Source organism: Lathyrus oleraceus, chromosome 2, assembly GCF_024323335.1.
Source record: "Lathyrus oleraceus cultivar Zhongwan6 chromosome 2, CAAS_Psat_ZW6_1.0, whole genome shotgun sequence".
Lineage (NCBI taxonomy): Eukaryota > Viridiplantae > Streptophyta > Magnoliopsida > Fabales > Fabaceae > Lathyrus > Lathyrus oleraceus.
Genome location: NC_066580.1, coordinates 172,059,794 through 172,072,080, shown reverse-complemented (window position 1 = coordinate 172,072,080; position 12,287 = coordinate 172,059,794). Strand labels below are relative to the sequence as shown.

Genomic DNA, 12,287 nt, shown 5'->3' with positions numbered 1-12,287 from the left:
TTTTGGATTTTTTTAACGAAGGACTAAACCTAAGTTTTTTATTAGTGGGCCTGACAAGATTTACAAATCCTGCTCCTACGTATCTCAAAAGAGAAATCAAGGCTTACGTAGTTCTGGATAGAAAAATGTTTGTTTGTTAGTCGATTTTAGCGAAAGCTACTTTGTGTCAAATCGATGAAAACATTGTTGGACTACCCAAAACAGGTGGAAAAACATTGCCTTGCATTGTTTTGAAATAAAGTACCTTTCGTTTGAGAAAAGATTTGAAGGGTTAATCGCACGGCGGCGAGAAAAAGAAATTGATTGGTTTGATGTGTTTTGAGTGATGGCGAGAACTTGGATGAGCGAGATATACATCTCGAATCCTAGTCTCAGGAGTGCGTGGTATACACCACGTTCCATTTCCATCTTATTGAAAAAGTATTAAGTTAGGAATTAGGTATTTTGAAGTTTGAAAGACGAGTACTTGTGACCTACAAGCTCTTACAGCTTGGGTCTAATACTCGGGACTACGTCTGGACATTCCACCCAGGCAGTCTGTTTCTTTCCCATTATTGTTAAGAAAATGATTCGAATATTTACGAATGTTTTGGAGGGAAGACGAATATTTATGGCTTGCAAGCTCTTACAGCTTGAGCCTAATATTCGGGATTACGACTAGATATTCCCTCCAGGTAATCTTTTTCTTCCAACTTTATTAAGAAGAGGTTTTGAATCTTGGAGTGTGAAAGAGAAGACGAATATTTATGGCTTGCAAGCTCTTACAGCTTGAGCCTAATATTCGGGATTATGACTGGATATTCCCTCCAGGATAATCTTTTTCTTCACGTTTTATTTAGAAAATGATTTGAATATTTGAGTGTTAAAGAGAAGACGAATATTTATGGCTTGCAAGCTCTTACAGCTTGAGCCTAATATTCGGGATTACAACTGGACATTCCATCCAGGTAATCTTTTCCTTCCAACTTTATTAAGAAAATGGTTTAGATATTCATAGGTGTTTTGGAGAGAAGACGAATATTTATGGCTTACAAGCTCTTACAGCTTGAGCCCAATATTCGGGATTACGACTGGATATTCCCTCCAGGTAATCTTTTTCTTCCAACTTTATTAAGAAGAGGTTTTGAATATTAGAATATGGAATAAATCGATCCCTTTTTAATTGGCAAAAATGTTTAAAGTTCAATTGAATTGTCTAATTAAGGTAATTAAAATTAATTATCAAAATTATTTGATTAAAATAATAATAATAATCAAATTATTAAGTTAATTAAAATTAGTTAGCAAAATTATCCAATTAATCAATTTTAATAAGTGACAATGTTGAAAAAAAAAGAGTTGAATTGGTCAACGTGTGCTCATAAACCGGTTTAGGCATAGTAACAACGGAGTTAGAATGTCATATTGATGTATTGTATCTTGGGTGGCATAACGGAATCAAATTGCCGAATCCACGGATATAGAATCCGATTAAAAATGGAACGAAATAGAAACCAAAAACAAATTTATATTTACAAAACAAATGTTTATACCACTTAAAATCTACAAAAATCAAAACTAGTGATCCAAACCAATCAACAAAAAATCCAAATCATAGTTGAAAATAATGGCTAGTAATAATCATAGTATATAATCCATTTCAAAACCTTGTAATGTAGATACATGATTCACAGACCTAGACAAAATTGAAAAAGAAAATGGCAATACACAGTATTTCATTTCCACTAATTTCTATTAAGTATGACAAATATGTATGCAAATAAAAAGTCTAGGATACGTTTCCACAATTCCAAAACGCAAAACAAGCTTAAAGTTCAAACAACATCAGAATAAACTAAACAAATAATACTTAAAGCATGATAACAACCAAAAGAAACTCCCTCAAAGAAGTACCCTTTCTTTAAAACCCCCCAAAAAAGTGATATATTACCGTCAGTTTTAGCAACAACCAAGCACATCCAAAGCAAATTCCAGCATGATATATTTTCGCAAATCAACAAAATTGATAAAGTAATCTTAAAAGAAACAGTATTAAACTCAAATGGTTATCACTCATTGCTTACTTCAGAAAGAAAGTGTGATTCGGAATGCTATCAACAAGTCACGTGAATCCAATATATCGTTCCCAAAGCTGTTAGTTGAAGTGCGACCTCTAGTTGCGATACCGCAGGTGCAGATCTTGAAGATGACGGAGAAACAGAGTGATGGTTGTTGTTGGAGTAGCGGCTTTCCAACGATGAAAGGAGATTGTTGAGAGGTGATCTTTGAAGTATATGACATAATAGAAACATGCTGAAAGGCTCCAGCATCGAGAGTTACTCGCATCGAGTATAAAATGCCTCACATTCTTCAAACCAAAGTCCTTATCTCTAGTCAGGGCACGAATCCTCCTAGGTGTTCCAACAACAATGTGGGGACACTTGTTCTTGAGTAGTTCTTTGTGAACCTTAATGTTGACACCACCATAGAAAAAAAAACAACAACTTTTATATCTGAAAGAAATATGCTGAACCTCTCCACTTCGTGGCAAATCTGATAAGCTAGTTCTCTTGTGTGGCAAAGAACAAGTGTTGCAACTTGACCAGGAACATAATCAATTTGCTGAAGTGTTGACAGAACAAAAACAACAGTCCTTCCAATGCCAGATTTTGCTTGGCAGGTGACATCCATTCCCAAAATTGCTTGAGGGATGCATTCGTGTTGCACTTCTGAAGGATGCTCAAATCCCGAATCTTCAAAGGCTCGAAGAAGCTCTGGTTTCAACAGGAAGTCTCGAAATCCTGAGCTATGGATCCCAACGTAACCCTTCTTGACGGTTTCGGTAGTAGGTTTAGCAGAATCAAGGGCCTTTTCATCCTCCTCTTCATAGTCGATGAGCTCTTCCTCGTAAACCTCAGTTTCTTTCAATTCACTTATTTTCTATGTTTTCTTTGAAAGCGCAAAGATCCAGCGGCTTCTCCTTCTCGAAAATGAAAACCCTAGATCTAATTTCTGGGTTTTAGGAAATGAAATGGAGCGATGTGACGACGATGAAGGGTCATCGGCAGTGGGTTTGGAAGAAGAAAAAGGGGTGGCGGCGGAGAGTGAGTGCGTGGAAGATGATGAAGTTGTGGTTTGCGTGTGGGTTTGAATACAGGCGGAAGAGGAAAGGTTTCGTGGAGTGAAGGAGGTGGGTGGAGGCGGATTAGAGTTTAGGGTTGATGAGGGGTGGCGGCGGAGGTTTGACGGTCGAGGGTTTTAAAGGTGGATGCAGGGTTTTTTGTGAAGGAGATGCGGTTTCACTTTATTTATTTATTTTTTTATGCTTCCGTTTTCAGAGAGAGGGATCTCTTAATGAGATCCTCAAGAGAGACGTTGGAGTCCTTTTTTGGAAGTAGCCGAGATTTTTTATTTTTTTGTCTTTTTGAGAAGTCCAAGAGAGGAGAGAGACTCAAGAGAGACGTTGAGAATGCCCTTTCCTTATCCTAGGCATCTGTTGGTTTTTTTACTATGTGCTTCTTTAACTTTTTTTTGTGATGTGTCAAAGGGCCATTGGCTGAGAGGGATAATTGAGGATAGGGATCCATGTGTCTTTCAATTGGGATCACTGATTAATTTGAATTAAAGGCTACGATTGGACCAAAGAAACACAACATTGCTAACCAAATCAAAAATGCCTAGAATATCCCTTCTAGAAGCTTTAATCAATTTAAATCACTTAAATTAAAAAATTTCACATTTTTATATAAACATGATAAAATTAAAATGAGAGCATGATTATACCTATTTAATTTTTTTGATTTTTCTGACACAATAATGAAAATAAACGGATTTAACCTGAATAAAAATCAGGTGCGAAATCGCTCGAAAAATTAAACTGAACGTACCAAAATAATCAGTGTGAAATAAACTTATTGGAAAAATACAGCGTTTCTTTTAATTTTGAAATAAATTTTGACCGATTAAACAGGCTTGAGCTGATTAAGAAGGTGGCCGAAAAATTAGCTGAAAAATAAATCGAGCATACCAGATTAAACTACGCGAAACGTAGATTAATAAAATTGATGTCTAGAAGCTTGATTTTAAAAAATTTTGTTCACTGGTTTAATGCACATCCTTTGATTAATTCAACCGGTTCGCCTGTAATTCCAAAAAATTATTTCGACTGATATTCTAGGCATTATGCGGTATGGAATGCATGGTATGCTATGTAGACATGCAATAGCTATGATGAATGCATTAATTCAGCGATTCAGGGTCAAAATTGGGGTGTGACACCTGTGACCTACCAAGAGGCCATAACTGGTCCCGAGTCTGAGAAGTGGCTAGAAGCCATGAAATCTGAAATGGATTCCATGTACACAAACCAAGTTTGGACCTTGGTAGAGCCTCTTGTAGGAGTCAACCCTATAGGATGCAAGTGGGTCTTCAAAAGGAAGACTGACATGGATGGTAAGGTACATACCTATAAGGCAAGACTGGTTGCAAAAGGATATAAACAAATTCATGGGGTTGACTATGATGAAACCTTTTCACCAGTTGCAATGCTTAAATCTGTTCGGATTTTACTTGCTATCGCTGCATATCATGATTATGAAATCTGACAGATGGATGTCAAAACTGCTTTCCTTAATGGGAATCTTCTTGAGGATGTGTACATGACACAACCTGAAGGATTTGACATACCAGAAGAAGCCCAAAAGATGTGTAAGTTACAAAGGTCAATCTATGGATTGAAGCAAGCTTCCAGAAGCTAGAATCTTCGTTTTGATGAAACAGTAAAACAATATGGATTCATCAAGAACGAAGATGAGCCTTGTGTCTACAAGAAGGTTAATGGGAGCATGATCGTTTTCCTGGTATTTTATGTAGATGACATATTACTCATTGGAAACGATATCCCTAACCTGCAACAAGTAAAGTCTTGGTTGGGGAAATGCTTTTCTATGAAGGACCTAGGTGAAGCAGCCTATATATTAGGAATCATAATCTATAGAGATAGATCACAAAAACTGCTTGGCCTAAGTCAGAGTACGTACATATACAAAGTGCTGAGACGCTTTAATATGCATGTGTAAGACCCCAATTTTTGACCCTAAGATCCCTCATGGCATCATAACATTGCATTGCATAGCCTCAAGGATCAATGAGCATCTTGTCTTCCTTTACCTTTGGGTGGGATCTCTTTGAGAGTGATTCTTGATCACCAAGCATGTTTGCATTGTATATCATTGCTTTTCTCATTTTTGTTTGCTAACCAAAAAGCACAAAAATATGTCATTAACCTTTGTTACTTGCAGCTTAAGCAGTCAACAGGTCAAGCACATCAAGTGAATCCTTGGTACAAGAGATGAGGTTTTCCTTGAGATGAAGACCATTTGATCATTCTAAAGAGCTTATATGATCTAGGGTTTCATTTAGAAGCAAATTTACCAAGTGGTAGAGACCCAAGTTCATCAGTGCATTTTCAGGTCATCTGAGGACTATACACGTCAACTGTGCAGTCAACTGAGGGCTATGAGTTGGGGAATTGAATTTCAACACCTCATTCATGTGCATATAAGGCCTATTCATCATGTCAAACATCTATCTTGAAGAATTTGAAGCCAGAGCAAAAGTTTCCAAAAATGGAAAGTGACCTGTAATTCAAAGTTTCCAAAAATGGCAAGTTTTTGGTTCACATTCAACTTGACTTTCAAACATCAAATAATATTAAAATGGATTTTTGGTGAACATAAAAGTTGAAGATATTTCTCTCCTCTTTTCAAAATGTCCTATATCATGATCATCTGATGAATGGTTGAGAAGTTATGGCCAAATGATCACAAAGTGTATATGGAAGTTCAACATAGCATAACTTTTGATCCAAAACTCCAAATTGGTCCACTCTTTTTGCAAAATACTCCTTGTGACCAATACTTTACAAATGAATCATTTCCTTGCATGAAAGAAGTTCACATGATCAAGTTTCCATACATATGCATTTTGGAGGGAAAATTGACAATTCAAAATTGGTGGATCATACAAGCAATTTGATCATTCCATGTTGATTATGGGATGATTTTAAGTGAATTTGCACCCTTGCATGGTACTGTTCACGTGCACATGACCACATGCTAAGCACACTTGTGTATTTTTCATTTCACCTCATATCTCTCTAATCTCAATTAACCAAAGCCTAATCCTAATTTCAGCATGATTAAGGGATGGTATATAAGCCAAATCTTAATCACAATTGGGGGAGAATAACAGAATTTGGATCAAAATTTCATTTCCCTCTCAATTTTCTCTCTCTTCGAATTTCAAAATTCTTCACACAAACACCAAGTTTCTTTGTAGATTCATGATCCTGGTGTAGTTTGGAGCAAGAATCAACCATTACTTTGGTCAATTCAGTCCAGAATCGTGCAGATCCAAAGCTTGAACATGAAGATGGATCTTGAAAATTGAGCTTGATTCAGGTTGTTTCAGTAGATAATTCTTGCATAAAGCTTCATTAGAGGATTATTGGAGAAGATCTGGAAGGTTTGAGAGCTGGAAGCCACGAATTCATAACACTGTAGTTCAAGTAAGTGGAAATTCGAACCTCTCGTTTTTCCTTTTTATTGCCATGAATGTGTAGATCGTGCTTCTCTGAACATGCTGATAGAATTATATTTTGATTTGGCTGAAAATTGAGCTTGTATGGTTGAATTCAAGTTTTGAGATCCAATATGTTTTTGTTCGATCTGGAGATTTTAGGAATAATTAATTCAAATGAATGTGATATTTGTGATCCTCATGGAAGGAGCTTTCGAACCATATAAGACGCGTCCATTTCTGGAATTTTTCTTGATGAAGGTCACCGGAATTCAACCGGAGAAGACGACCGGAACACTGTTCCGGCCGTCTGGTTCAATCCTTAGGGTTTGGCTTGAACGCGCCTTGAACCGTCCATACCTGAGTTCGAACCTGGCACATGCTGTTTCTGATTTTTTTTTATTTCTCACTTACCTGGCCTTGCGTGGGTTCGATCCCTCGCGTGTGTGTTTCTGAACTTAATTTTTGATAAGAGCTTGGTCCTTGGATGCGTAGGTTCGATACTGGCCTAGTGTATTATGCTGATATTATTTGAAACTTTGTTTTCCCTCCATTGCCATTTTATTTCATAATATTTCTTCAACTTAAAAAAATCACTAATAATAGTAGATTAATCCAAATTGATCCAAACTTTTTTTCACATTCTTGTTTTAATGTCTAGTTTTTTTTAGCATTTATTTCATGAATTGTTTGATGCTGGATTTTTAATGTGTGATTTTTGTTTGAACATGATGCCAAATTGATATGCTACATTCATTTGCTTGTGAAATGCTCATGTTTAATCCAATTGACTTAAAATTTGGCATGCTGGATCCTAACATGTGATTTGATGTTTGAGCTTTGGTTTGAGATTTTTATCATATGCCATCACTGTTTTGGACACATGAACATGTAGTGTGACATTTGGTGTAACATTTGGTGCCTTGCATTTGTGCATTTTCATTCATACACCATTTGATCTCTTCTGGTTTTGATTTTTTGCATGATGAACATTCATAACATGAGTAGCTTGCATAAAAATTTCATGATCATTGGATGCATTTCTATTTTGATTTGGATTTTTCTAATTTGGATGTCCAACTTTGATCACTTTGCTTGCCTTTGCTTTACCTTGATCATTTGATGGCTTTGCCTTATGAATTGGTTTTGGTCCTTTTGAGGACTCTTTCTTGTTTGATTGAATGTGCTTCATGTGAAATATTGACTTCTGTTTTGGTCATTTGACTTGCTTTTGAACCTAGTCTTTGTACTAGTGGTTTGTACACATACTAATTGTATTTTGTGTTTCAGGTTTGAGCATTTAGCCCTAATGGTTGGTTTGGTCTCATTACTTGAGATGCAAGTTGCTTTGATTACTAACTCTTGTTGTGTTGTAGGTCCATTGATGTGATGAACTCACTTGAGTGCTTGCACTTGTGACTTGCATTGTGTAGATATTGGAAAGTTCCATTGTGTTGTCTGTTTGGTTTTTCTGAATACAATATTAACTGTTTGGCTTTTGTACAAGTACATTAGTTGCTAGCTCTTGCTTGAGCTTTGCTTTGGAGTGTGGTTGATACACCACTTAGGTAGCCACTCTTTTTCTCCATGTAGTCTGGAAGTCCTGCCACCTTTTTGGCAGGCATTTGGCTGAAGTCCTCCTTAAGAGGCAATGATTGTGATTGTTTACATTTGTGCTAAAGACCTCCAAGTGAGGCATGTTACTTGATAAGTCCTCCTAAGTGAAGATGCAATTGACAGATAGAAGGGATTAGCAATCAATCCCCTGTTATTCAGTGAGTCGTTCATTATGCTCGCACTACGTGCTGATGCTCTTGAACATAACCCAAGATCTTTGTATAAAGTCAGTCAGGTGGAATAGGGTCCCTCTTTCTGGATCCCCACATTTTCTTTGATTTGAGCTCACCCAGGCCAGGGTTAAGAGCATGAGGTCTCATCCTCATTACCTTTCATCAGCTTCACCCTAACTCTAAATGTTAGTGGTTAAGAGCTTCAGAACACCCCTACAGTTTTGGCTTGTTTGTCGAGGTTGATATGACCCCTCTTGACTAAAGCCCAACTTTTGTTTGAGCCTATTGTTTGTATATAGAGTGTGATGATTGCATTTTGATGTGTTTGCTTGATTACTTGTTTGATTACTTGTGAACCTCTCATGTGTTTGCTTTTCATGCATCTTTGTTGCTAGGAGTCAGATATAAGTCCAGCTATTGGCATTCTGTTTCCGTTTTGTTGTTCAGGGGTTGGAAGTAAGTCCATATATTGGCATTCTGTTTCCTTTATGTTGCTTGGAGTTGGATATAAGTTCATAGATCTGCATTCCGTTTCCTCTTTATTGTTTCTTGCTTTTGGCCTTGTGCTTGTTGCCTATTCCAAAGGATGGTACTTACTTGGATCATCTACATATGATCTCAAGAGAGGAACTCCTAACGTAGTTTTGTTCCTCATCCTCCCACCTTTTTGTTTCCTTATACCTCCATCTTCACGCTAACCCAAAACCAAAAAATATTGTGCAAACATTTGACTTGTTTTCAAAACTAGAAACCTAGGCCATATGCCTTTGATTTCCAACTTTCTTTTCATAATACTCATTTTGAATTGAATCTTTAAGTCAACTTTGACCATTTTTGTACATACTTCTAATTGGTTAATTCAACCCATTCAAATGTGTTTCTTTTGTGGTTTCAATGACCATGTTCTTAATCAAAAATTTTCATAACCTTTTGCTATTAGGTTTGAGTTATCCTTGTGGTAGATATAATACTCACCTTGTCCTTAGTGATTCGATTGTAAGTCTTCCATGCTTATTATAGGGTTAACCCCTCACTAGCATGTCGAAGCTGTCATCACATGGTGGACTTGTCGTTTTTCAGGTTGAGTTTTCTCCCTTTGATAACAAAGGACCTTAAGGCTTTTGGACCAATCAATCCACCCATGTTTTGGAAATCTTTTAGCCGAACTACGAGGTTTTGATCCTATTCTTTTTATAAGAAGGTACATAGGCAATGGTTTCATCCATCCAAACACAAAAATAAATAACTTGTACATTCTTTTCTCATCTCTTCAATCATGTTTGCACAAAATAATTTCATAAACAATACCTTTTGCAACAAGTTGTGAAAAGGGCTCCCTAGGAGTACCTAGGATGTTGTGGGTACCTAACACCTTCCCATGACATAATTACCCCCTTACCCAGATCTTTGTTTCGTTTATTAGTTTTCTCTCGCAAAACTTCTTAGGCTTTTGTTCGCTTTCTAGCCATTCCTTTGGATAAATAGAAGTGCGGTGGCGACTCGACCTTGTATGATTTACCTTGGATTTAATCAATATTTCCAATGGTAACGATTACACCGCTATAGAAAAGTGGCGACTCTGCTGGGGATAAAGGATCTCTAGTGGGTTTGCCAACTTTTCACACTTGTTGTAATATATTGTTTACGACATATTTTTGTGCAATTTGGGATTACTGTATTGTTTGTAATGATTGATTTGCTTGATATATCAATTGCTTGCATGCTTTGGTGATCTTTGTGAGATGAGTTCTATACCCGAACTCGAGTGCACTTATGATAGGAGAATGGCATAGTCTCGTCAGCTTGTGTGGAGTTATTCCTTAGCAAGTTGACTTGCGAGCCCATTCACTTGGTGGAGGTCATGTTGGATTAATAATGTCACACGAGTAAATTATGGTTAAACATTATTCTTTCAATATAGACCATAGAAGCCAAGGACCGTAGTTTACCAAGCCCATCTTGGCCTATTTTAGGATGTAGTGCGGAGGTCGTTCAAATGTAAGATTTGATGCGATTGTTACGCAATACTACACTCATAAGAGTCTCTCTTGAGAATATTTTTGGAATACGAGTATTCGTTTCTCCGATAATATTCGAAAGATGGGATGATGACTATGGGAACCTCTGGTAGAACATGTTCGACATGTTTAAACCATAGTACACTCCCGTTGGGTGGTTCTTAACCGAGACTCCATGCTCGTGACTCACAACAAACCCGTGATTCATGGTTTATTCGTTCGGACATCCTTAATATCAATGGAACTTGGGTGTCGATAAGGTGAAAACGATAATCCACCAAAATGGATGATTGATATTAAGGATGATTGAGCCGGTTCATATATCGTTAATATCAATGGAACTTGGGTGTCGATAAGGTGAAAACCATAATCCACCAAAATGGATGATTGATATTAGGGATAATGTGTTCCATCCCATGACCTTTGCTTGGTGTGCTTTGCTTGATCCTTGAGTGTGATTGTTGCATTCATGCATTCATGCACCCATTTGCATCCATATCATCAGAAAAAGAAAATTTTCAAGGAACTTAAGGGGTTTATTTGCAAAATTTTCAGACATGGAAAGACAAAAAAGGCATATAAAGAAGTACAACTTCCGACAACCCGATCTAAAAGAGTTAAGGAGTCTGACATCCTATGTATTAGATCCCTTGGGTTTCAAAGCTCGTTTTGGGAAGCTTCTTCCGCTTCTGACTACTCAGGTGGATGAAGGATTGATGAGTACTCTGGTGCAGTTTTATGATCCTCTGTACCGTTGCTTCACTTTTCCGGACTTTCAGCTTTTGCCTACCCTTGAGGAGTATGCTCATCTTGTGGGTATTCCTATTCTGGATCAGTTGCCGTTCAGTGGCTTGGAGAGTATTCCTACTTCTCAAGAGATAGCTGACATGTTGCACATAGATGAATCCTTGGTTCATGCTTATATGACTACCAAAGGTGAAATTCAAGGTCTCCCTTCTGAGTTCCTCATCGCTCAAGCTACTGTTTATGGGAAGGCCATGAGTGAGGATGCCTTTGAAGCCATATTTGTACTTCTCATCTATGGATTGGTATTGTTCCCCAACATCGACAAATTTGTGGATGTGAACGCTATTAGGATCTTCTTTTCTCTTAATCCCGTTCCGACTCTGTTGGGTGATACCTATTTCTCTTTGCATATGAGGAATGCAAAGGGTGGTGGCGCTATTGTGTGCTGTTTGCCTCTGTTGTACAAGTGGTTTATTTCACACTTGCCTCAGACGGTCGCCTTCAAGGAGAACAAAGGATGTCTACGGTGGTCTACGAGACTTATGTCTCTCACTAATGATGATATCTCTTGGTATAACCGTGTATATGATGGTGTGCAGATTATTGACTCTTGTGGTGAATTCTCCAATGTGCCTCTTCTTGGTACATGTGGTGGGATTAGCTACAACCCTGTTTTGGCACGTTGTCAGCTTGGGTTCCCCCTAAAGGATCAACCTAATAACATACTGTTAGAAGGTGTGTTCTTTCAGGAGGGTAAAGATCCCCAAGGCTTGAAGGGAAGAATGATCCGCGCTTGGCGCAAGATTCACAAGAAAGGAAGGAACGAGTTGGGTCCGAAGAATTACATTGCTTTGGAGCCGTACACTGCTTGGGTAAGGAAGAGAGCATCTGAGTATCTCATGCCTTACGATTATCCGAGACCTACACCTTTGATTATGGCTGGGCCTTCAACCCTCCCTAATCAAGGAGTAGAGGAGTTGAGAGACGAAGACCTATCATGTGCCTGGATCCGTGAAAGGGAAGAGTTGCTTCAGCAGATTAAGGAGAAAGACGCTATGATCGAATTCCTAGAGCATCAGATTATTGATGATCCTAATGATGCATGGACTTCTCTACTTCCTCAATCTTCCAAGTTTTGGAAAAGGAGGTATGATCGACTCGCCAAAGATAAAGC

General features: G+C 37.8%; 1 pseudogene; it reads right to left on the bottom strand.

Moving 5' to 3' along the window:
* Positions 1 to 2,152: 2,152 nt before the first annotated feature.
* LOC127122470 (DEAD-box ATP-dependent RNA helicase 15-like) lies at positions 2,153 to 9,035 on the bottom strand (annotated as a pseudogene).
* Between the last annotated feature and the right edge of the window lie 3,252 nt (positions 9,036 to 12,287).